Source organism: Phyllostomus discolor, chromosome 13, assembly GCF_004126475.2.
Source record: "Phyllostomus discolor isolate MPI-MPIP mPhyDis1 chromosome 13, mPhyDis1.pri.v3, whole genome shotgun sequence".
Classification (NCBI taxonomy): Eukaryota; Metazoa; Chordata; class Mammalia; order Chiroptera; family Phyllostomidae; genus Phyllostomus; species Phyllostomus discolor.
Window position 1 is genome coordinate 66415487 of NC_040915.2, and position 27124 is coordinate 66442610.

The 27124-nt window shown below is 43.3% G+C and overlaps 1 protein-coding gene across 2 annotated transcripts in view; it reads right to left on the reverse strand.

Annotated features, from left to right (window-relative positions):
* Positions 1–5325, reverse strand: part of ETS1 (ETS proto-oncogene 1, transcription factor) — a 128505-nt gene extending 123180 nt beyond the window's left edge. The window contains exon 1 of one of the 2 annotated variants that reach the window (XM_036014156.1): positions 5246–5325. The gene's annotated coding sequence lies outside the window, so the exon portion shown is untranslated. The remainder of the gene's footprint in view (positions 1–5245) is intronic. The other variant, XM_028527416.2, reaches the window with a different exon arrangement.
* Positions 5326–27124: the final 21799 nt, after the last annotated feature.

Sequence of the window (27124 nt, forward strand, 5' to 3'; positions counted from 1 at the left end):
GAAGAGCCTGGAATTTTAAATAATTACTTTTCGACTCATAGAGTGTGAAGCATGTCAGATGCAATCTGGTGTTTAGATATAGACTGTTAAGAAACTCTCAAAAAAAACTGAGAGCCCCATAAATAGAGATACAGAGAGAAAACAATGACCAGGGACCCCAGCTGCCTTCGAGCTCTCCAATCCATCAGACAACTTCTTAGACTGTGTCTGATTGTGATTTTCATGGTGGAGTTTCATTTGTTTTATTGCCCAAATTATAAGGTTCAAATTTCTCAGTATAATGCTAAACAACTTGCCAGCATTCTTACATAGAGAGGGATTTTGTAAATTCAATGTACTCGGGAGCTAGAAAAACATGCATCGAATCTGTCCCTTGTTCATTTGAATAAACGGAGCCCAGACAGGTTAGTTGTTAAGGAGAGCGATAAAGCACTCTGGAGTTACAGGTTCTGGGTTAGCCAGGAGTCCCTTACTGAGTGTGTGGGTCCTGGGCAAACTTCTTAGTATCACAAAGTTGTAACTTCCTCAACTCTGAAAGGAAGATAATAATAATACCAACCCCCTTCTGGGATTGAGAAGGGTTATATAAAAATGCTCAGCAGAGTGCTTTACAGATGATAAAACAGTCAATAAATAAGGGTTATTATTATTGCTATTTTTGTTCCAGGGCCTGGCATTAGCGAGCATTTATTAATAGTAATAATGGCCGTTATCAATCACTGCTTTTACTGCCCAAGGTGGCAGAGGTCATTTATCCAGGCAGTTGAGCTAGAACCCAGGTGGCCTAAATCTCTTCTCTCTTTTTCTAAAGGATTTACATTTAAATAATCAAAAGGCAGGATTCCCTTCCATAATCATAGATTGAAGAGCATTAGTCAAGAATTTCACAGGAGAAAAAAGCCACAATTTCTGTTGAATGGTAGTCTGTTTGTACCATTGTTATGCATAAAACCGAAGAAGTAAGCACTTTTCTTACAGTGGGGAACAAACTCACTGAAAGATTGCATAGCACACATGGGGCGATGTTGCAGCTTCCTGAGCTAAACCAACATCTTTTTTATATAAATGCCAATCTTTTGTGAAGTAACACTTTAGCAACTAGATACATATAAATATAAGGAAGTACCGAGCTGCTGGGGAAAATATTGCAAAAGTTTTTGTGTGTTCGGGTTCTGTTGTGTTTGTTTGTTTTTTGTTTTTCTAGAGCAAAATGTGTACTCACCTGCGAAGAGTGTTAAATGCAGAAGAGCCTGATTCCGCCAGTCTGAGTCCTGCCTGACAGTGCGCATTTCTAACAGAATCCCGCAAGAAGCTTGCTGGGTGCTGCCGGTTAGAGGAACTCACTTGAGTAGCCAGGCAGTGTCTGGCCTAACTTGGTTAAATTCATGAGTAATTATAACAAGGCAAGAGTCCAGACGGCAGAACCCACTGAGAAGCAGAGAACAGGGACTCTGTACCACCTGCTGAGCAGAAGTTTGATTTTTATCTTAGCAGCAACCCAAGGCCAGCCAGGGAGGAGCACAGGGCGGCGCCTGTCCCTGCCTCTCCGGCCGCATGGCCAACATCTGACCCAGCTCCTTGCCTTTCCTAAGAAGCTGTGGTTTCAGTACTTCAGCCTCAAGAAACTGGCATCGCTGCCTCCACCCCCACCCCACCACCACCATTGACAAGAATCCTTTTGGATTAAGGATTACCAGAGGCACCAAAGATAATTAAGAGTAATTTGCATTAGATTTTTTTCACAATTTTAAAGGGCTTCGCTCTTTTGAAACGTTGTGTTGTGTTTTGCAACTTGCTGTGCATCTGAAGTTATTGCAAAATAAAAAGTTAAAACAATGATTTAAATGTGAAAGAGATGAAAATTCCCCGGTTTTCTATTTTTCTATATCTCTCAAAAATGTGTTCATTTTATTTCCCCCACTGAAATATTTTCTTGGCATCGGCACTAAAAGTTTGCTGCTTGACTTTTATTCTCGTAAATACTAACTAAACCACCCCTTCTGAGTTCCTGAAACAGCACCGCACTTGGTCTACTAAAATGGCAAATCTACCCTCCTCCTTGTGAATCCAAACCGACCCCAGACTCCCTTCCCTTCATGCTCTAGGTACCATTTTTTTTCATCTGAACTCCTAAAGCACTCACAGACCATATCACATCACTTAACAGTTACATTATCTTTCATTTTCAACCTCTTTCAAATAAAATTCTGCCTCCCAAAATAAATTGTTAATTTTTTAAAATTGGAATTTACATATTGCTCCTTACGTATTCATCACAGCACCCAGCACAAGGCAATTAGCACGGAGTAGACATTCCATCGATATTTGACACAAGCAGAGTTGAGGGAGAGATTTACTGAATGGGTTGACTAGACCTTGCGGGCTTCCTTCAGAATCAGCACCAGTCAGTATCTTCCTAACCGTAAATGATTAATCCACAGTGAACCAGCAGGTTATTCGGAAGATAGGCCTAACCCACAGTATTCTCCCAGATAAAAGCAAATCAGAGGTCTATGCTGCAAAATCCAGCCTACACTTGGGTGTCTCAAAGCTACTCGGGTCGCTGGGAGGTACAACTCCAGCCAGGAGCTCTGCACTCACATTCCCTTGGTTCTAATCAGGTCTCCCCACTAAACTGGTCATATTAGCAGGCCGCAGGGCCCTCATTCATTAAGGGGATGATCAGAGCACTCACCTCAAAGTCTTCACTGCAGGTTAAATGAAGCTGCCTGTGCAAAGCCCCTAGCACAGGCTCTGGGACAACTTGGAACAAGCAATGCACCAAGTGTTCAGTAAACACGGAGTATTGCTGTCCTTCCCCGGGGGAAAGTAGAGGAAACCAGGTATTCCATCCAAACAATCCTCTAGATGTTAAAAGTGAGCTCTCTAAAGCTGCATTTCCAGTAAAGCAAGAATAAAGGGAATAAAGAGGCAACAAAAATGAGTTGTCTTCACATCTCGATTTCCCCAGGATTAAAGAAACTCACAAGATTTGCCTCCAGTGGCACTCAGTGGCTGTATACTACATTTATTTTGCTTAAATCTTAAAGACTTCTTAATTTAATTTTCATAAAGGAAAGAGAGAGGAAGGGAGGGAGGAAGGACACGTGTCCCAGCTTCAGGGATGAAACCCTTCCTTCTGCCGTTTGATGCAGAAAGGGGAATTCTGAGTGGTAATTAGGAAAAGACAGTTGCCATGGCAAACACATCTGTTCAACAATAGATGAAATCATGAGGTACAGCAGAACATGAATGGCCAGTGAGAACTTTAGCTATTGTCCTGGTGTGTACCCAGAAGAGAGAGGCCAGAGCTACTGGTTTCTGCGCATGTGTTTCAATTCTGCCTGGATCTCCCCTAGGGACCCGCATCCACACACCCAACTTGTTACAGTATTACTTCAGACTCTCTCCACTTTGTTGGTACTTTTATTCTTCAAAGTTCCATGCTATTTACTTCTATTCTGTCATCTGTGTGAAATAGGTGGAGTGCAAATCATTATTCACAGTTTAGAGATGAAAATAAGGTACAATCAAGTTAAATAACTTCTCCTCGGTTGCAAAGCCAACCTCTAATGGAACCCAAGTACACATCGATGCACTTTCCTGGCTCCAAAGCTGGTGCCGGCGCCAGTTCTAGTTCTGATTCTAGTGCCTTTGAACTCTAGTATACTCAGAGGCTGTGAATTGGCCCAGGACCGTGCCCTCAACCAATTCTCCAAGGTCAGATACCAGACATTGAAAGATTGCACCCTGCTCCCTACCCACCCCCAGGCCCAATTCTTGGACTTCCTGGCACCTCTACCAGCTAGCACCTCGGTGCAAGGAGCCCATAGGACAAAGATGCCCTCTCTGTAATCAGACTCTCACTTCCCACATCCTCAGCGGCGGAACCAGGACGGAAGAGCCTGCATGGCTGCCTCCACTGTTTGTTTTTTCACTACTGAGTTGGCAAGGATGGACGTTGTTGATTTACAATTAGAAGCAGCATGCTTCTTCAAATATTAATATTAATAACTACAATGCTGAACACATGAAAAGGTCTTTTCATCTTCAAAGCACTTTGAAGACATTAACTCATTAGCTCTCCCTTCCCTCCATTCGGGAACAACAGGTAAGTAAGACTCTCAATAACACTTGGTGGCCACCCAGCACCCCTCCGTGCCTAAGTAGCCCACGCCTGCAGAAGCAGAAGGGTTTTCTGTTTAGATAAAAGGAGACGTGATGCAATCCAGAACCACAACTGATGAAGGAGTCCAAGTGCCAGTCATCTTACAAATCAAATGGAGCTGCCAGAGTTATCATTTACTATCAGTATTTACTGTTGCTTAACAAATATCTATCTGTTCAGTTGCACAGCAGTGGTATATAAAGTAGGAAGAAAATGGCCTTGAGATTAAAAAAAAAAAAAACTTACCCGAAAGATAATAAGGATAACCTACAATCGAATGCCCTCATCTCCGTATCCGTAACCCAGCATTTTTTCAACAGTTCGCCCACATAAAGTGCTACTTTCAAAGGAGGTAGCAGAGACGTTTTAACAGTAGATGAGCCACCACGAAGTGGAATTGCCGGCTAAAGTCACCACATGGTGGGGGATGGCATCCGTTCCCCCTGGTTTTTCATGGAGTGCCCCCCAAGTGCAGTTCTGCCGCAGAGGGGAGAGATGCCCCCCACTCCAGAGACCCCCATCTCAGCTACAGCCCAAAAGACAGAGAGAACCTTGGAAAACTGTGAATCACAAGTCAGAGAAAATCACCAAAAAGGCTACTTTGGTTTGCAATATTCAAACCTGCAACAATTTCCTCTCTATCAAAGCAACTCATTAAGCTGCTAGGAAAAAACAAAAAGATATAAAACAATAGGCTCACTAGGAGTGAAAGAGGGAAAAATGAAAAGATTTCTACGTTTAACCACAGCTTTAGTTCTTTGGAAGTGCTCCAATAGGCAAAGAAAAATCGGAGTTTCTGACATGTAATCCGTGAGTACCTAAAATGTGCACGGCTTTGCGTTTATAGACCAGGAAAAGGAGTGAAGCATAGTCTTGATTTTAGACTCTTTGAACAAGATAAGAAAGTATCCTTGAAAATTGTTATTAAACGCTTGAATGGAAAACACAGGAAAATGTGAAAAGAGAAAAACCCACTTGTATCCTAAAAGTTCCCCTCGATTTATCTTTTAATTACACAGAATTTTTTTAAAAAGGAAAAGGGAAAGGGACAGGGAAGTTTGAGGCAGAAACTCACACCTTACTCACTACTTTGCCCGAGAGCCTGGGTGGTGAATCGGTCCTGAGCGAGCTTCCCTCAACGTCCGCGGTCTCTTTCCAACTACCTGCGGGAATCCGAGGCTCAGTGGCTAGAGGATGCAAAGACCATAATTTCCCTAATAGAGCTGCCTCCTTAAATTGGGGGGTGTGGTCACGCCCGGGAAAACTGAAGAAAAAGCAGGATTTTGCTAGCCCCTGACATCACAGAGACAGCCACTAGGAAGGCTTTTCTGTCTAGGTGGAAAAGCAAATCGTGTTACTGGCTGAGATAACATCAAATCACACCTTTTTTTCTATCCTTCCAATTATCCTTCAATTAACATAGAACTCAGCCTTCGGGGAGTAATGGGGAGGGAGATGAGGAAAATGGAAGCAGCTCAATGGGACGGCACCGTCTCAGCCTTTGCCGATGCATTAGATTTCACTCTCTGTGGAATACGTGAATGTTTATGCTTCACAGTTCTTGACTCTCCGTGGAGCCCCATTGTACCTAAGCAAGAGGTAGGGGAAGGAGAAGACTGGAAAGGCTGTCGGAAAGAGGGTGTCCCCCACCCAGCCACCTGCTTGGGCTTCTGGTATCTCCAGGAACCTGATGTGAAATATGATATCTTCAGGAAAGGAAAATAATTCCATGGAAGGGAGCTGACCAAATAGCAAGCTGTGATTTCTGAAAAGTAAAGCTAAAACGTGATCTTCCTATCAGCCTGGTTTTAGGACATTCCTAAAATAGATTAGTTGGGTAGCCCTGAGTCCAAGTTCATGGTGCAGGAATAAAAGTGTAGACATATTCATGTACTGGTCATTCAGAGAAAATGTAAACAGCGTGAAAATGTTGCATCTCATCTATCTGGAAACATGGAGCAGCTTTTATTCACATAGTCAGAACTGTGGCAAGAATGTTACAGTGTAATAGCATTTCTACATAGAGAGCCATTTCATTACAGAATTTTTTTAAGTCGCTATTTGGCTGCTTAATTTAAGACTTTGATCCTGAAAGATTCCATTTTCTTTGAGTAATAGATGCGAGCTACAATTTGCCATGGTTGGCTTCTTCTTTCCTAATGAAGACGCAAATGTTCAAGGTTGAAAGTCTATGAAAGTCTAATAAATGCCATTCTGAGCAACATCATCATTCTCCTTCATTGTACAGAGCTAGCAGGACAGTTAAGATGGTATCGTAATTAAAACAAGATTGTACTGCTTATCTTTTCTTTTAAATGCCTATGCCTAGCACTGTGCTAGGCCCTAGGAATACGACTAGTTCCCAGTGTAGTGTGAAGACTGACGTAAGTCAACAATTTCAATCACGCACAACATGCTATGAGAGAAGTCTTTGAGGAAAGCTGTGCAGGCTTTGGTCTGTGCCCTTATAACTCACTCAGTTCCATTTAAAAGCCCAAGTCAGTTAAACCATTCGCAACTAATTATAATCGCATTATTCACTATGTTTGCAAGAGAGTTGAAAGACAAAGAGAAGGCTTGGATTCGTGTCCTGTAAGGGTGTGCAGTGTGATCATTGAGGAGCTCTAGCATCCGTTGTTGTCTACAAAAAGGTTCATATGAACGGCTACCCTTTCAGACTCCGTCCTCTATCACCACCTACCATGGTGTGAAAAAGCACAAGCTGGGCATTGGAAGGGTGCGAAATAAGCCACCACTGGCATAAACTGCCTAGAACATGCCCAAGAAAGCAGCAAACTTTGTTTCAAACAGTATCTTCAAAAATATAGCATTAGACGGGTATCCGCATGCAAAAGAGTAAAGCTGGACCCTTACTTTACACATATACAAAAATCAACTCAAAATGGGTCAAAAACCTAAATGAAGGAGCTAAACCCATAAAAGTAGTTAAAAAAACATAGAAGGAAACTTCATGACATTGGATTTGGCAATGACTTTTTTGGACGCTACACCAAAAGCACAGACAACACATGACAGATAAGTTGGACTTTATCAAAATTTAAAACTTCTGTACATCAAAGAACACTGTTAAAAAAGTGAATGGGAGAAAATACTTGCTAATTGCAAGGGATCGGTATTCAGAACATATAAAGAACTCTTACAACTCAATAACAACAATAACAACAAAAATCTTGACTTAAAAAAATGGGCAAAAAACATGAGGAGACATTTCTCCAAAGATATTCAAATGGCCAATAAGCACCTAAAAAGATACCATCGCTAATCATTAGGAGAATGCAAATCAAAACCACAATGAGATACGACTTCACACCTGTTAAGATGGCTATCATCTAAACAACAGAAAATGAGTGTTGGTGAGGATGTGGAGAAATCAGAACCCTTTCACATTGCTAGGAACATGTGAAATGGAACAGCCACTCTGGAGAGCAGCATGGCAGTTCCTCACAAACCTAAACACAGAGTGACGTATGATCCGGCCATGACATTTGTAGGTGCATGTCCAAAGGAATGGACAGCAGGGACCCAGACAGATATCTGTGCACCAATGTCTAGGCAGCGTCATTCACATTAGCCAAAAGGTAGAAACAACCCAAATGCCCACCAACAGATGAATGGATAAACAAAATGTTTATATTTCAAACAACAGAACATTATTGAGCTTTAAAAAAGAATGAAGTTCTGACACATGCTATGACATGAATGAATCTTGAGGATTGTGTACTAAATGAAACAAGCCAGAGGACAAACATTGTGCAATTCCACTTACAGGAGGTACCTAAAATAGTTGCATTCTTAGAGATGGAACATAGAGCAGAGGTCACCAGGGTCTGGAGGGGAGAGGAGAATGAGGCGTTCGTGTCTGATGAGGCCAGCATTCCAATCTGAGATGAAAAAAGGTGGATGGTGGTGATAGTTACTTAATGCCACTGAGCGTGCAGTTGAAATGGTAAGGATAACTTTTAAGTTACATATATTTTACAAAAAAACAAAAAACGTGCCCTGAAGAAAAAAAACCCTACAACATTAAGGGGATGGAGGCCATCCCCAGAAAGAAGGCTTTCTGACCCGCATGGATTTACAGGGCAGAGGAAAGGGACGATCTGGGAGGAGAGGGTATGAACTCACAGGAAGGAGCGCAGGGCCTCCCTCCGTCTCTGGGATAACACGGCAGCCCACCTTACAAGCTGTTGAGATCGCTGTATAACTAGATGATTATGTAAACAATAAACTGAAAAGGCAATACTGCTTATTCTTTTATATGCTCTGTGACATTAAACCCTATGGCAAAGGACCTCAGTTGAAATGACTACATATGTTCAGATCCTGGAGAAAAAAATTAACCCAGTGGCTTAGGAAACACGTGATCTGTTGGCTCCCATCAAACGAGTTATGTTAAAAAAGTTGTTTGCTGCCCTGAAGGAGTAACTCCATGGCCCAGAGGAAAGAATGGTAGTTTCAGCAGAGTCTAGACCCAGTTGGAATAGGGCCGGAATTAATTTCTAGAATAATTACCACCAAACTATTTGTTGTTCTTACTGTGAAGAAATCTGGTTCTTTTTTTTCTCTGCATAGCAAGATACATTGCAAATTAATATCTCCTAAGAGGAAAAGTGGAGAAGATGAATCTCCAGAATGTTAGCCCCAGGGCACTGAACCCTTCCACCATCAGCTTCTCTCAGTCCCACCCCGAACCTCAAAATGCAGGCACTGCCTTCGCAGGGACCTGAAACATTCTTTAAACCACCGTCAGCATGGAATACGAGCTAAATTTGAACTGAATAATGACATTAAATTTAATGAGAAACAAGGCAAAATATCAGCCACTTATTGTATTTCCCATACTCTCTCTTCTTTCTGATGCTTCAGAAGACGCCATATATGCAGGAAAGCGATATCTAAACAAATTACCAAAACTGAGCGGGGATAAAATCCAGATACCGCAGTCGTCACCAGATGTCAACCGAGCCCCAGAAGATAAGATGAAAGGAAAGCAAGGAGTGAAGAACCTTCGTCTATTCGCGCTCCAGCTCTGGAACTTCTTATCCTGTACTTTGTAATGAATCTATCTCCTTTCCGTGATCAAAAGCCAAGCCTTTGTTCGAGCCCCAGATGGATCAGAAGTGGCACACATACGTGTGCACGCACATCTGGCACCCAGGTGCTGGCCCTTGTGTGTGCCGGAGAGGCTAGGGAGACACTCAAGTTCTTCACATAGTCCTCCCGGGACACCACGGTGGGCTGCGCCACTATTGTTTGGACCAACTTTCTGGTGCTTCCTCCCAGAAAAGTGGTTTAGGTAAGCTTGGTGAAGACCCTTCTCCATCCTGGTTCTCTGGAGCCTGCTGAGCATCCCTCACGTCCCAAACATTCAAAGTCTTCCAGCAGAGCGGATGACTGTAGAATTGTAGCCCACTGAATATTCGTCTCTGACTACCTCCTTCCTTGACTTTATTTTTCTCTCTGCCCCCCTGTATCCTCAGAACACCTTTACTTTTTCTCTCTGGTGGTCTAACTCCTACAAAGTATTTATACACTTCAATTTTTAATTACGAAAGTAGTATGTGGTTGTGGCATAGTTCAACAATACAGCAGAGTTTGAATTAAAGCCTGAAAGCCCCACCCATGTCCCCTTCCACGCAATCTCACACCAGAAAGTACACTGCTTTTCCAGTTCCACAGGCGGCCCTTGGCCTTTTTCCTATGCCCTTTTCAACTTCTTTTGTTGTATACATTGGGTTCTTGTCTATTTTTTATTTTAGTGTGCTATATTTTGTTTTTTTTTTTACTTTTATCATTATTCTATTACAGTTATCCCAATTTTCCCCCATTACCCTCCTCTGCCCAGCCCAGCCCCCTCCCACAGTCAATCCCCACACCATTGTACATGTCCATGTCCATGGGTCATTCACACATGGTCTTTGACTAATCCCGTCCCCTTCTTTCCACCATTTCCTCCTCCCCCCATTTCCTCTGGTCACTGCCAGTCTGTTCCCTGTGTCTATGCCTCTGGTTCTATTTTGTTTGGTAGTTTATTTTGTTCATTAGATTCCTCTAAGTGAGATCATATGGTATTTGTCTTTCACTGACAGGTTTATTTCACTTAGCATATTATTCTCCAGTTCCATCCATGATGTCACAAAGAGTAGGAGTTCCTTCTTTCTCTCTGCTGTGTAGTATTTCATTGTATAAATGTACCAGTTTTTTGATCTACTCATCTTCAGATATACCCTCATACCTGTCATAATGGCCATCATTAATAAATCAACAAACAGTAAGTGCAGGCCAGGATGTTGAAGAAAGGGAACCCTGGAGCAATGTTGGTGGGAATGCAGACTGGTGCAGCCACTGTGGAAAAGAGTAAGGAATCTTCTCAAAATATTAAAAATAGAACTGTTGCCCTGGCTGGTGTGGCTCAGTGGACTGAGTGTTGGCCTATGAACCAAAGGGTCACTGGTTCGATTCCCAGTCAGGGCACATGCCTGGATTGTGGGCCAGGTCCCCGTGAAAGAGGCAACCACACATTGATGTTTCTCTCCTTCTCTTTCTCCCTCCCTTCCCCTCTTTCTAAAAATAAATAAATAAAATCTTTTTTAAAAAATGGAATTTCTTTTTGATGCAGCGATTCCACTGCTGGGAATGTACCCTAAGGACCCCAAAACACCAATTCAAAAGAACTTATGCACCCTTGTGTTCATAGCTGCGCTCTTTACAATAGCCAGATGTTGTGTGTATCGTTGTGCCTCTTGTTATCACACATGCATTGGTGCACTTACTGGTGCCATCTTCCCATGCCCGCTCCCATCACAGCAACCTCATGAATTTCAGCAACTAAGCGACGATCCTCAGTCACATGTCATAAACCCCAACTCAAGTTCTCTTTCTCCTCTACCTCTCTGAACAGCTAAGTCTCCTCTTCCTGCACTTTTTCATGGAGCCATCTTCTCATTCATACGTTGTCACAATGAGCTATTTGAGTCTTCGTTATCTCCTTCCCATGTCTCTCCTGCCTTACCTCCCTCCTTGCTTCTAATATCAGAAGTAGTCACAGAAAGTGCTCCCCAGCATCCATCCTTGAACGTAGTGCCTGTTAATATGGTCCAGATATCAGGCCAAAATACACTGTGTACAATAGGACACCATTTTTCCTGAAATAGAAAGGCATAAATCTCCCAAGTATTGAGTAATCCTTTCTGGTGGTAGGAGAGGGATTTTTTTGGCTTTTGTCTTTGTTTTGTTTCTTATTCTTGTCATGTTTGTGTTTTCTGATTTTCATACAATGTCGTATCCCATCTGTAATTAGAAAAAGAGCAATTCATATTTTCAAATGTGTCATTTTATTAGCCTGATTCACATTGCAGTAGAGCACCATGTTCTGACACAGACTCTGAGGTTAAACTGCCCCAATTTGAATCCCAGCCCTGCTTCTCTCCTTCACCATGGGCATTTTATTTAAGATTCTTGCTCTTCAGTTTCCTCACATGAGAAACGAGGAAACAAGGATCCTCAGGGATTATTGTGAGGAAGACAGAGGCAGTGAGTGTTGAGTTTGGACTTCATAATATTAATCACTGTCACCCACGGCCGGGCCGGGGCCAGACCCAAGGCTTCTACTTCCCAGCCCAGTGTCATCTCACCACCCTGCAGGAACATTCAGAGGAAGAGAAGCCAGAGGCCGATCTCCCACTGGCTCAGCACTGGCTTGCTGAGTGAGGAGACTGGTGCAGCACCCAGTCATGGAGTTGGGGCAAGCTGGCTGAGAGAAGGGGTCCTGCTGAGCCTGGAGAAGAGCAGCTGCAGCTGTGTCCCCGTGGCTCACACCCAGTAACACTAACTACGTTACCTTTTCCTCTTAAAACAGTCCATTGATTACAGATGGAGTCCAGCCTTGGAGTCAGGTCTTCCTCTCAGGACTCCATGCAACAGAACCAGCCCTTTGAATTCCCCCAAGTGTGTTCTCTCACCCCGATTTAGAGGACAGCTCACCTTCATTGAAGGGACACTGAGACCATTAATATATTTCCTGATCTGTAGTGGATGAAGTGATCCTTCGGGCCTCATCATTTATGGGAGACTGTCAGCAATTCTAGGAGCTCTGCTTTCTCTAAGGAGCCCAGGAAGTTACTCCCTCGGCTTCAACTGTACACTCTTTGTGTGCCTCCGATATCTCTGTACCTGTGCCCTAGGCCTGGACTAACTGGGGAGCATCTGCTAAGATAAGATACGCTTCTCAGTGCAGGACCATCAAGACTCATAGCTCTAGAAGCCGTGAGTTGGTAAGCTGGGCAGAATCTTTAGGGATTCTGCAGTCTCTTCACCTTCCAGATAAGTAACGAGAATCAGAGAGATTTATTTCTTGTTGGAGGGAAAGCTGATAAATAAATTCGGCACATTGCTTCAAAGCTAACTGGTTACCTATCTATGGAAACCATTGTCAGCTCCATACTGAGCATCTTGGGTCAGTCCAGGGATTTGTGTTTGGAGCTAGGATAACCAGTACTAAAGCAGTAAAACTATTCAAATCAGTTGGACTGTTGACAGAGTAATTCTCCCATTTTCACAGCAAATGTCTGCTGACTCAGTAGATAGCTCAGCCCCCATTAGACCAGGAGAGGAAATGGCAATCCAATGGTCCACAAAATGTTATCATGAGTTTTGCTGTTTCAAAACACGCTTAGGACCAGAAGTCCAGTAACCACGGCCAGCTGTGGCCATGAATGCATTGAGAGATTTATAGAAAGCCACATTTATCATTTGTTAATGTACTCATTATTCTGGCCTGGAGCTGATGAATGGTTCAAAGTAGGTTGGTTTGTTTTGAGCCTTTTTGGAACACATTTCAAGCAAGTGCCAGGTTTGTTGCTATCCTGGATACTTCCCTTTCTTCCTCAACAGAGCCAGAGCCATCCCTGAGCTCAGGGACCAGGAAGACAAAGTAAGAAGATCCAGATGTCTCAGGCATTTATATACATCTGGTTTCAACCTGAAGGCTACCTCTGCAAGGAGGCTTTTTCCAGCCACCACATCTCCTTTCTCTCACTAGGTTATGTCTCTCATTATATGCTTTAGTAATGTTCTATTTTCTCTTTTCTAGCAAGAACTATATTGTATTTTTTGTGTGTATATCCATCTCCTTTACTTATTGTAAAATTCCAGGGGGCAAGAAATGGATCAACCCTGTTTACCATGGTTTCTGCAATTCTTATCATTGTGCCAGAAACCTGAAGTAAAGGCTAACTAAATATCTGATGGATGAATGGATGGACAGACAATGGACAGATAGGTTGTTGAATGAATGAAGAAATGTAAAGTTGGATATTTGAATGTTGGCCATATAGTATCTAATTTACCTGTAATCTCTTAACTTTCTTAATCCTTCTCCCATTGTTAATACTGTTGCTGCACAACATGACACCAAACTCTGCCACCTAATTCTGACCCTAGATTACATATCATACCACTGTTTTAGCATAGACTCTCCCCCCGTCAACACAAAAGTAAGCCTATCAGGAGAATAATGTATTTTTTTGCATAGCAAAAAGTAAAGTGAAAAACTGACTGGCTTATTTCACTTAGCATAGTGTTCTTCGGGTCCATCCATACTGTTGCAAAGGGTAAAAGTTTCTTTGTATAGTAGATTAGTATTCCATTGTATAAATGGCCCATACCTGTTTTATCCATTCATTTACCGATGGACACTTGGGCTGCTTCCATATCTTGGCTATTGTAAATAACACTGCAGCTGGGTGGGGTGTCAGGAGGTTAGAGGTGGAGGGACTGAGCAAAAAAGAAGAAGGACTCATGAACATGGAGAACAGTGTGGTAAGTGCTGTGGGGAGAGGGGGGTATAAGGAGATTAAATGGTAACAGAAAAAATACAATAAAGATTTTTAAGAAGAAAGAAAGAAAAACTGACAACCAGGAAATTCAGGCTATGTAAACAGACAGAATTTTATGTTATCATTTTGTCTGTTGTCTGGGTAATTTAGTCTACATCTGAGTGTTTTTCTTTCACTCTTTGAGTAGTTGCCTCAATACATCCCTCAGTAAATAGAAGCAATTGATTTGTGATTTCTGGGCTGATACTAGACTTGTGGGTTTTATTTTCCTCCTAATGTGTTTTCCTGGAGAAAAGCCCTGAAATCTGTCGCTCATTCTTATCAATGGCTATTGGCCACAGAAAACCCTTCACAATGTATAGGTGTTATAGAAATGAGATCTAAATAGTGATTTAGGACAAACAGTGTGGAAAGAAACACTTGGGTTGTACAATCCAGTATTTTAACCCCCCAATGATCATGTAAATCAGCTACTTGCAGCACTATTTTTTTTAAAGCCAGCTCGAGAAATCACATAGGCTTGAACTCAACCTTTACACCAACCAGAAAGCTCCTGGAATAGCCAAAGATGTTGACCTTGCTCCCAGGTAGAGACTTGTGACCGAAGAGAATCTGGCCCATTATCTACTGAAATTGTGTTCCCAATTAGGGCTGCATTTGCAACCCCCCGGCCAAGGCACAACATGAGATAGCCCAGCACTTTTTATCTTATTTTGGTGGCATTTCAAAAAGCAGTTTTTAGAAATTCTGGGCATTTGGACAATAGATGTTTCTAAGTAGGGTCAAAAGAAACAAAAGAGGGATAGTGAAAAGAACAGGGTTGCTCTTTGCTGAGAGTAAAGCAAAATCTCCTGAGGGGTCAGCGGAGGGCTGGCATTTGGAGACTTTAGGGGTCAGCTCTAAAGGTGATCAAAATTCAGGGAAGCTTAGAGTGAAGAATTTATATTGAAAATTATAAAATCAATAATTCCTCGAAAATCACTTTCCACAATTGAAATTCAAGGGCTTTCATCTGGAACGCAAGAACATCTCTGCTTTTTTCTTTTTCCAAATAATCATTATTCTTTCTAATAAAAAGTAGTACATTTATTATTCAATATTTGAAAAATAAGGAAAGAGTAGAAACAGAAGATTGAATTCACCCTCCATCCAGAGATAGCTAGTGATAACCTTCCAGTGGGTAGTTTCTTTCCAGTCTTTCTATGTAGATAAGTATTTTTTGTTTTATATGAAATGAAATAACCCTGGCTGGCATGGCTCAGTGGACTGAGTGCTGGCCTGCGAACCCAAGGGTTGCTGGTTTGATTCCCAGTCAGGGAGCATGCCCAGGTTGTGGGTCGGGTCCCCAGTAGGGGTGTGCGCAAGGGGCAACCGCACATTGATGTTTCTCTCTTCTTTCTCCCTTCCTTCTCTTCTGTCTAAAAATAAATAAATAAAGTCTTAAAAAAAAGACCAATATATTCCTTTAAAAAATAAATAAATAAAGTAGATCATATTACACAGGTATTTTGACCTATTTTTCCTAGTATAAATCTTAACCTCCTTTTAATGTCATTCAATAGTTCTACAGTATTTTTTTGAGCTGCCTGTTACTCTCACATGTATTCCTAAAAAGTCTAGAAATTTAGTGTAACACCAAATCTTCATTTTATAATGACTCTTTCAGTAATGAAAAGAATTATGAGATCTGGATTCAATTTCTACTTCTACTAACTAGTTATATTTGGGGGGGGGGCAAGGTCTCTGGGTGTTGGTTTCTCATCCATAAAGATTACATTGCTGATTTCTAGAAAGTCCAAGGGGAAGACTTCTGATAAATCAATCACATAATGCAGTTTCTTCACTACTCCACTTTGCCTACTATGTATTCCCCATATGAGAAGGATTTCCCCTTTTCCTTCACCCTTTGATTTGTTTTCCTTTTATTTTTCCATTTCCTTTCCCCTGAAACAATGAAATGTGATGCCTTTGATCTGCTTGTCCAAAGATCGGTGGTTGGCTTCTTCCACCCTTTTGCAAACTCAGCACCACTCTCCTGCTGTGAAGTGCAAGGTCCCTGTGGAGGCCCAGGCACGAGGCAGGTACTTCTACGTGGGTTCTTGCCACCAGGCTGGCCTGAGCTCTGCGTCCCTGGTGTAGAAAAAGTGACTTCTGGAACCACCTCAAGTCAGTCTCAGCCAGAGAGAGACGATGAGAAAATGTGAAAATGTGAAAGCGCCTTCATTTTCTTTGGACCACAAACAGAAACATTCACCTCTTCCTCTTTTAAAGGGGCCAGTAAGGATTTCGAGTCTCACATCAAAGAGAAATTAGGAAGAAGCCATGTTTGCCATAGTTGCCTATGAAAATGAATGGCGGAATAGAGGAACCCATAATTTGGAATCTTAAGAAACTCCTGAGATCTGATACAGTAGTTTATAGAAAGGTTTGCCAGGTCTCCCGACACTTCCACATGCACTCCTGCACAACCAAGTTTGATGGTGATTTTCATGCTCGTTGCCTGAACGAAAGGATGTGCTCCTCTCCCCACTCAGGTCTAACCAAGTCACTCATGCAACTGGCCCAAGGCTAACAAAGACTGAGAGATTAAATACAGATTTGAATTTTATCTCTGTATCTTCCTGGAGTCTGTCAATTTGGGTATCACAAGAAGAGCCAGCATCTCACCAGAGAGCCTTCTGCAGCACAGCCACAGAGAAGATGTATAGAAGCTTCTGATGTTTTCCTTTCATCCTGAATTCCACTGACCCCAGAGACTCGTAACTCTGGTGTGAAAAGGACGGGGAGTGAGGGATAGCCCTGAAATGTTTCATTATCTCAGGAGGGGCTGATAGTCCCACATATCAGCAAGCAGGATTCCGAAGAGTGATGGCCTCAGATCACTGAGCACCTTCTGAGATATTTCCTTCTTGACCATTCCTCTCCCATCCTTGTCAATGGGACTGAATACAGGAATAAGACTCACTGAACTAGGCACCACTCCCTACTGTTGCCTACACTGCTAGCAAGTATTTTCTGATTGAGATGTTGAAAGATGAAATGAGATCATAGAGAAAATGCTTGGAAAGTAAAATGCCTTGCATACGAAAGGAGCTGGAGAGGTTGTTTATGATAGCTCTGATGAATCCTACCTGGTCTTACTGCAGCAGCCTGTGATACTATTTCATTGTTAAAACTGAATTTGCCTCATAATAGACGAGTGTCGCAGAACTTGAATCAGCAGATAAACATTATAGGGAAGCTGATTTCAGCTCAAAATGATGAAGTGCTTTTGGACATTTAGAGCCATTCTAACAAGTGATGTGTGCCTGGAAAAGCACTGGTAGGCTGCAGTAGAGCGGCAGGACTGCCCAGCAGGGATGCTGTAGGCGGAGTTTCTTGCTTTGGACCAGACAACAGCTAAGATTCCACCCAGCAATAAGAATCTAGGAATCCCTATTATGATGATCTTCACTGACATTTCCAAGTTTGTCAAGGGCTGTAAAGTAGAAAAGGAAGTGTTTTATTTCAAAAGCATCGAACTATAGTTAGTTAATAGACATTATAAGAAGGTAAGCTTTGGCTCAACACAGGAACAATACTTACACATTCAGAAATGTTATATAATCTAACTCAAGCAACCATAATAATGGAAGAATAATCTGACAGAAGCTAACCCAACATGGTTAGATCTCAAACTCCCATATTTTAGATTATTTTTATTTTTAAGGTTTTTATTTATTTATTTTTAGAGAGGGGAAGGGAGGGAGTAAGAGAGGAACAGACACAACAATGTATGGTTGCCTCTCAAGTGCCCCCCACTGGGGGACCCTACCCACAACCCAGGCATGTACCCTGGCCAGGAATCAAACTGGCAACCCCCTGGTTCACAGGCTGGTGCTCAATCCACTGAGTCACACCAACCAGGGCATATCTTAGGTTCTTAATCTAGTTCTGGGTCTGCTATCTCATGTGCCTCCTCCAGTCCAAGGCTGTGCATACCTGGCAAATCCATATTAGAAAGGAAAGCCATGTGCTGTGACCATTTGCTGCGAGTCTTCTTCTAGTCCTAGTGCCTTTCTTATTTCTTAGGCTCTCTCTCTCTGAGGAAAAATTAAGTTCCTATGCCTGGGCTACCCTCAAACCCGCAGAAACTAAATTCAGTTGAATGAGAACTCTTGACTGGACTTTTCTCTCTGTTGTTAGCTGTAGCGTGTGGCTACTACCTCCACCTGGATTCCCTCTTCTATGTTGCCCTGCAGTAGAATCTTAATGTCATTAAAGAGTTCTACAGTATTTAACTCGATCTATATAACTCAATCTTCAATTCCTCTCCTCTCCATACCTCCCCTGCCTGGCTCCACCTTCTTCCAGAACCACCAGCAGCATAGCTGCGGGATCAGATATTCCCATGACTGATTCACATGCCCAGTTACCCTGTACGTAAATCCAGTGAGCACTTGCTGCCTCACACAGCAGTTACTTGTTTTTCTTCAGGGGAAAGACTGTGACTCATTTTTCTTTGTACCCCCAGCATCTTACTTGGTGTCTGGCCCGTAAGAGCTTCTCAGTATAGGTTAATTGAGTTGAAAATATGCATAGGTTTTTAAGTTGTTTAGGGCCTAGAAGGTTAGCTGCAAATGGATCTCGTGACAGCCTTCAATGCAACAAAACACCAGTATCTCAAACTTCTGGATACAGTTAAGAATCTCCCCAGAGGCCTTTTGGAGTTACTATGAAAAAGGCCCAGAGAACAAGGGCCTTTGCCTCAGGGCCTTTGCCCTTGATTGTCCTGACGCAGTTTGACAAAGCCCCTCCCTCACTCAGTACAGGCCACGTGAAGAAGTTAACATATGAGTAGGGTCTTGTCTGACCCTGCTGTACAAAATAAAACCATCCGTGCCCACCCTCTGTGCTCTTACCCACCTTAGTCTGCTTCATTTTTCCCCACAGCCCTATCACCATCTGCCCTATGTGTCTGTTTGCTCACTTTCCTTTTGCTTTTCTCGTCAAGAAGAAAGGTGCTTTGTAGGTTCTGTTCTTTGTAGTACCCTCGACTAGCTGCCTGCTATATAAAAAAAAGACTCAATAACCATTTACTAAACAAGTGATGAATGAATTTATGAATTGTTGGAAATAAAAAATATATGATTGCTCAATAAAAATTCAATAACTGATTGACTTCTTCAAAAAAGAGTCAAAGAAATGCCTTGGAATAAAGGGCAAACTTATAAAGGGATACAAAATACTAAGTAATATATGTTAAGAGACATAGATCAACCCAGAATGCCCAACATTTACTTTGTGAGGTTTCCCAAAAAAGAAAATACAGGGAAGAAAATATTAGGAGCTGAGGAAAGTCTCCAGTATTAAAACTGAAGTTTGGTCCAAGGATAAGAGAAGATACAAATGCTTCTACAAGGAGAGTGGAAAGTTATCAGCCAAAGCATGAGAATGAGATTAGCATCGGGCTTCAAATTAGCAGCACTGCATGCAAAAGGATTATAAAGTCGTGTCTTAAAATTTTTGAAGAAAAAATTATTTTAAGCCTGAAATTCTACACCTAAACTTAATCAAATATAATAACAAAATAAAACAAGTTTCGGGCACACAAAGAATGTAAAAGTTTATCTCTCATGGCGTCGTGCTGGAGAAATAAGGTGAACTTGAGCAAGATGAAAATCGAAACGAAGAGGAGAAAATAAGATCCAAGAAATAGTGGGCCTAATCCAGGAGACAGGTGCACAGTGGCGATGAAAATCAACCACAGAACAGGAGAATATCTTTTAAAAGAAAGCAGTTTTCCTTCTAACATGTAATTATTCAAAAGATGGGTGGTAAGGGAAAACAAACTGCTTTAATCAATTTTTAAAAAAGCAATGAGACACATCATGGGGTGTGGGGAGCTATACAAGAAAGTCATATGAAAAATGTCAATAGAATGTGATCTGTTTTCACCAATTCATACAACATAAGAAAGAGGATCACTTAATCTTAACACTTGAAGTATTTGTCATTGGGACAGAGGTTTAGTCATAAATTATACCTCATTCTACGAAGTCTAATTACACAATTTGGTTCTGTGGTGAACCACTTTAATATGAATATGTAATTATCTTAATACAAATGAGATGACAAGTTTTGGAATCAATCTATAGGCAAAGCATGAGTGACTTGATTATGGTTACAAAATTGAATGCAAATATTATAATTCCGGTAACATGAGGAGGCGAAGAATATGTGAAAAGGTGCAGAGACACGTGGAAATGCTACTGTCCCATGTCACGTGGCACGGGAGGAGAGTTGGCCAAAGATGAAGGATCGAGAAATAAAAAGTTGAGTGTATCGTTCAAAGGTATAGTGATCACTAAAAGAAAAATAAAAAATCACTTAAAGATTGGAAAAGTGATGGGGTTGGGTATAGTGTGAGTGAGCTACATATTTTATGATTTGTATTCCATCAACTGATGTGGTTTAAATGATTAAATCAGGACATGACAGTAGATTTGTGTTGCACGTAATATGGAATTAACTACCCAACAAGCTAAAAATAAAAGTAGTTCAAGTGGTTACCTCTTGGGAGTGTGACAGTCGGCTGTGGGATGGGATGGTCGACCTTCACATTTCACTTCATACTATTCTCTTCTGTTTGACTTTCCATGACTACCCTAATACATTATTTTTATACTTTAAAAAATATCTTTGTTTTTAAAAGGAGAAACCATTTGGTACTGAAAGGTGCTGGCTTATATCATTTCCCCTATGATATCTGGTACGCCGGAACAGATAACTCTGACCAAGAAAAATCTAAAATTGAAATTTTGGTTTCATTTTTTTGTTACAGTTTACAAAGAAGCTGTGGAAAGTCTACAGAATTTGGAATAAAAAGAAGCAGTAATCCTAAACAACTCTTTTAATAAATTCCTACGTGTCGATCTCTCTGCCTTTCAATAGGGCCCTTGCCCATAATGCTATCTCATCTGCTCAGAGTCCCAAGAAGATGAGGAGTTCAAATCCTAAGTCACGGGACACTGGGCCAGTGCTGTGTTCAGCCTCTGTGAGCTAGGGGTTACGGAGAAGAGCAGGGCGGTCTCTGTGGATCTTTGGCATGCAAACGAACGTGCCAGATGTTGTTGAAATTGCTCTAGATTTCTAAGTCAACAGCTCCAATGCTCCCTGTGGCAGAATCAAATTTCTGCATGAAGATCTTCTGAGGAAGCTGCTGACTTACTGAACACTCTGCCGCCAGCCACCCACATAGCCCACAGCACACCTCGAAAACAACCAAGGGGGGAGGGGTGGCGCTAGGAGAGCTTTCTTCACAGAGACCTGCCACCAGCCTCCGCCTTCCCTCAAACACCTGGATTTCAGGCATTGTCCCAGACTCCGGGTGACCGCCCCTTCGACTGTTTCGGCCCTGAGCAGATGGTGGAAGGTGCCCCCATCACAGGCATGGCTCTCCTCTCCTCCAAACAAAGAGCTCTCCAGTTTCTCTCCCGAGAGTGATGGCGTTTCCACGGGTGCCTTGGGTTAAGGGTGGGGGTGGGCAGGAAATACAGAGAAAATAGAAAACAAAAATGATTTGTGCAAATCCTCATCTGGGAAGCCGGCATTCCTGGTTGCCTGCATTTATAATATTAAGGGGGGAAATTACAAATAAGGCGGTCCATGAGTTAGCATGAATCAGACCTTTGTTCTTTGCCAAGTCCTGCCTGGAAAGCTGAGTTCAGGCTTCTAGTTGACTTGCAGCATCTATTTTATAGAAATGGCTTTAAAATGTGCCCAACACCCATTCTCCTCCCGCCGGGCCAGGCAGAGTAAGAACGGGTGACCACACAGCTGGAGCCCCTGTGGTCAGGCTTATGAAAGGGGCAAAGTCTATGGCGGGCCTGTGCACTCCCAGAAGCACTGGAACGGAGGTGAGAAAATGGTCCCATGGCGGGGGAGAGGGAGCCAGCAAGAGTAATAACCCTCCTGGCTCTGTGATATGCCACCCACATCCATGGGATAGATACTCTGTCTGAAGGCCAAAACTGCCCTTCCCAGTCACCCTGCAGCCAAAATGTAGCTTGAGAAGGCAGCCAGAAAGTTCTACGGTCCAGGCAAGCCGAGGACTCTGACTGGAGGCAAGGCCGTGGGGTTGAAAGACAGGGAAGTGAGTCATGGCATCCACGTGTTGACTCCTTTTCCAAGTTCAAAACGCTTGCAGTTACAACTCATTTGCCTCATGTGAGGCAGACTGTACTTTCTCCATTTTATAGGTAAAGAAATCGAAGCTCAGGTTGGATGTGGACCACAGACAACCTGCTGTGGACTACACGCGTGATAGGACCCACGGGCGGTGAGTAGGGCCACGTCCCCCTGTTCCTTAGCCTTCTCCCCAGACCACATCACCAGTAGACGTCATTCTCGGACCAGCAAACAGATGCTTGGCAATAGAAATTCTAGCCACTTGGCTGAAAATTCAGGTTCGGGGGAACTTTGTGAGGGTGGGAGAGATGTGAGGCTGGCCCCCCCACCCGGAGCTGGGAGGCTCATGTTACCTTCCGACTCCGAGCCTACTTCCTTTGTCAGCGGCCTCTGACCCGCCTCACCGACAGTCAGCTCTTCCATCTCCCTGCCGCCCAGCCACCAGAAACAGCAAAGGGGCTGGACTGCAGGCTTTCCCTCCAGAACTAAAATGTCCTTTCAAGGAGCTTCTTTTATGATGATGATGATGATGATGATGTTTTATTTATTTTTGGTACTTGTCCCCTCTAGCCATGAATCTGCCACCCATCCTGGAAGAGGTGGGTTCAAACATCTCTCATTCAGATTTAATTCCTACAGGAACAGAATAAACGCAGCTGCCTCGACCGCTCCCTTGCCTGCGCCGGTGGAAACTAACGTTCAACCTTTCTCTCCCTGGACGGCTGGCTGTGCGATGCTCCTGCCATCACGGACATGGCAGCTGTCGCAGCAGTCAACGACGGAAAGACCCATTACCTCATCTGACCCTGTCTCCTGCCAGGACAGGATATGGGCCCAAAAAATGCTTCCTGGTCTGACAACCGCTTCAGCGTTTATTTATCCTAGGTTACAGCAAACATGGCTTCAAAAAACAGGAAATGGAGCCTCATCTTAGTTCATTATGATACCAGTTACAACAATGTAGTGGTGGCTTTCCGGGAGCAATGCAGGCGCTTCCATACAAGGCGGCGGAACTTCGTCTCTCAGGGCCTGGAGTGTGCTGCTGGGACCACCCCAAGGGGACCCTGGGAGTGGTGTGTATTTCTACATGCACAGTCCGTGGGGCCAGCAGAAATAAAAAGAATTATATCAGCTCGTGAATTTCATAAATTGGTCCTCATTCACTGAGCTCCTTATGGGCAAATGAATTGTCTCATTTGCCTTCAATTGTGGCCAACACTTAAGAAACACTCACTAAAATTTTATTAATTAAGACTGCTTAAAAAAGAGCCCAGGTTTCTGAGGAAGAGAGGAAAGAGAAAGTGCACAAGAATTCTGGGTGCATTTGTATTGAGGGGGGGCCTAGGTAAATAAAGTTTCATCTCCAGTCCAAGAAGCAATTCCCTTACTCCTAACTACATTGTTAAAAATAATGAGCTAAAACTAACTGCACACAGTTGACACATATTATCTCATTTAACAGCCCTTAAGAGAGTTGATATTAGTTTTCCCATTTTGCTGAAAGAAAAAAAATGACCCTACAAGAGATTAAATAATTTGTCTAAGGCAACATACAAGTAAACCTGAATTCAAATTCAAGTTAGTTTGACTCATAAGGCCATGTTATTGACCCTAATGTTCTACTGCCTTTACACTCTTGGTGTATTTCTGGGGAACAAGCACTGTTATTGAAGAGACGTGAGAGGCAGTATCTTTGCTGTTATTGATCAGGTCATTTTAACTCTACCCCTATTTCTGAGTCATAGTTGTTTTCCCTTCCCACCTTGCTTGGACCTCGGCTGACGCTCACCATGTCTTGCATTGCTCCACTCTCCCACTCTCTCTTTGCACCCCTTTGCTGTAGCACCCTCAGTGATGGGCAAAGTAGGGAGCATGGACATGTCTACGGCGGCCATACAACCCCAAACGCTCCGGGTCCTGTCAGATCTTGGAAGCTAAGCATGGTCGGGCCTGGTTAGTACTTGAATGCGAGGAAGCGGGGTCACGCTCAAGGACCTCGGGTAACTCTTTCTTTCCATACATGCCTCAAGCCCAGGAGAAGAAATAATCTCATGGGTGCTAACTTCTGTGAACCAGGGTCCAGCCACAGCTAATGTCTGTGCACAGTTCATCCAGCACCTCTACTCTCATTGTCTTAACTGATGAGCAAGTAGCCATATAACTTAGGCCAGGCAGCATTATCAACCTACTGTACAGTTAACAAAACTGAAGCTCAGAAATCAGATACACTTGACATTCAAGTCAAATCTGGTTTCCAACCTTGTTTGTTTTCTACAGAACTACACCAACACCTAACTCGAATCAGGGTCTGTGCGTTATGCCGCCCTAAACAGGTGGTCCTGCTCCGTGGGGTCCAGGCCCCACCCACTGCAGCACCCCCGTCACTCACGCTGGTGAAGTTTACCTGGTGAGTGGAGGTGTTCCTGAAAAGCCAGTGGTTATGTCCTGTGTAGGGTGGTTCTTCTTGCATGCAAACCACATTAATTTTACATTTTAGTCGTTGCCACATTGCTTTAAACACTGATTTGATAGGGGAAAAGGTAAGGTCTTAGGTATCCATGTGAAGTTCATCAACACGTCTAAACAGAAATATGCACCTATAAATGCCTAGTATAAAAAGCAGTGGCATGCAAGTCAAAAGACCTGGAGTCCAGTGCAGACCTCCCAGTGAATTCTAGAAAGCCCTGGGTGGGTCTCACTAGCTCCTTGAGCCTCAGTTTCTGCAAAGAAAACAATGGTGGACTAGAGGATCCCTATGGAACCCAACATTAATTTTTTTTTAGCATTCTTGGCTATACTGACCCTGATCTGAGAAGGGGAAATATATTTGTTCTAAACAGTTACTATTGTAGAAAACCATGGTGTTTTATTCTTAGGGTGGCCAGGCAAAGGTGTAGGTGAGCAGGTGCCCAAGGAACAGAAGGTGGGCATCAGGGCTGATTAAGAGCGAGCTGGTCTGCTGCGGGAAGAACCGTGCTGAGAAAGTCACCGCCACCGAAGAAGGAGCCCTTTGAGCCCAGTGGGGGTGCTGGCGGCTTGCCACAGGTGGGCTTCAAGGTCTCTCTTCTTTTTTTTTAAGATTGTATTTATTTATTTTTAGAGAGGGAAGGGAGGGAGAAAGAGAGAGAAACCTCAATGTGCGGTTGCTGGGGGTCATGGCCTGCAACCCAGGCATGTACCCTGACTGGGAATTAAACCTGCGACACTTTGGTTCGTAGCCCGCGCTCAATCCACTGAGCTACGCCAGCCAGGGCAAGGTCTCTCTCTTCTAAGAGACCTCTTACAAGATGGGCTCTGCAGGGTGAGCTCATCCGAACAACATGTGACAAGCCCTTCTGTGTTCCAGCTATTTGATAATAAAAGAACTGAAAATAAAAGATAAAGTGAGATCTGGTTTTAGATCTTGTAGTTGATCAGGAGGACAAGTAACAAGATGAACTTTTTAGTGGAGACTCTTTTGGTAAACAATTTGATGAGGGAAGAGTTAAGGAAATGAAATCCGGTCATCTCTGAGGATCCCCTCTGATTCATCTCCAAAATGTGTATAATTTCTCTCTCTATTTGAATCTCGCAGTATCTGGGGCATGTTTTGCAGATCAGATGCTCCTCGTCTTCCTCCTCAGGTCTTGCAACACCAGCTGAAATCCTACTGTTCTTTCCCTTGTGACAGGCAGGGTGCGTCACTCTCATCAGCCCCGCACATTCGCCCACCATTGGATGTGTGGTGAACCCTGCTTCCCCGACCGCGTGAAAACCTCCCTGAGAGCAGGATCCGGACTCCTGCTGAGTTCGTCATTCAACAATGCTTCCCCAGGTATTGAGTACGTCGGCTTTGTTTACGAGCTATTGCACTTCTGCCTCAGTCTGAGCACACGGTAGAATCTCACTGTCCTGTGTCCTTGAAAGAAGGAGTGGTCCTAGAACTGCTTTCACCAAAGAAATGAGTGTACTTCTGGCAGAAGCGTGGGGAACAAGGGAGTGGATTCCCCTGTTCTGTTTTTCTCCTCCGCACGTGTCAGGTGACAGCTGCTTATCAGCCTGGGGCCCAGAGTGAGTCACACACCATGGAACAAAGCCCCCTGACAACCTGTGATGTTCTCGTAGCAGGAGGAAGAAGAACTGCTTCAAGCCACTGAGGTTTGGCACTTGTCACCACAGCATAACCTAGCTCAGCCTGACTGGGACAGAAGTGCTCGCTCGGCGAATATTTGCTGAGCTCTGCCCCAGCGGTTTACTCGTAGCAGGTAAATAGGAGGTCAGTAAAGCAGGCTGACAACGGCCCGGACAAAGGCCACCTTCCCTGGAAAATACTGTGCTGGCTCTGCCTGCGCTGCTCTGGTTCCTGCATGGAAAAAAGCACCACTCAACGCCATTGGCATTCCCTATCTGTCAGCATTGCTTTCGCTTCAAAGCCACTTCTCTTTGGCAGGGAATGTCTATCTTTGCCTGCAGAATGTAATAGTTAAAATAAGAAATACCATGAAGTGTCCTAGGAAGAGGCAGAGAACTTTGGGGAAAGTTAGAAATAAAGATTGTCTGAATGAGTGTGTAAAGACTGGAAAGGAGAAGTTCCACTGAGAGCTTTGCAGAAACCTCAGTCAAAAGCCACTGGGAAGCCCTGGTGGGGGCCTCGGTTGGTGGGAGTGTCGCCACACACACCGTAAGGCTGCAGGTTTGATTCCCGGTCAGGGCGCATGCCTGGGCTGTGGGTTCAGTCTCCTGTGGGGGAAGTGTGAGGGAGGCAGCTTATCAGTGTTTCTTTCTCACATCCATGTTTCTCTCTCTCTCTCCCTTCCTCTCTCTCTAAAATTCAATAAAACATACCCTTAGGTGATAATTGTTAAAAAATACTAGGAAATCGGAATAGATGGTGAAGCTTTTGGGAGCTTGGCCAGTCCCGAGCTTCCGTTCCAGCGTTTTGCCCACCTGC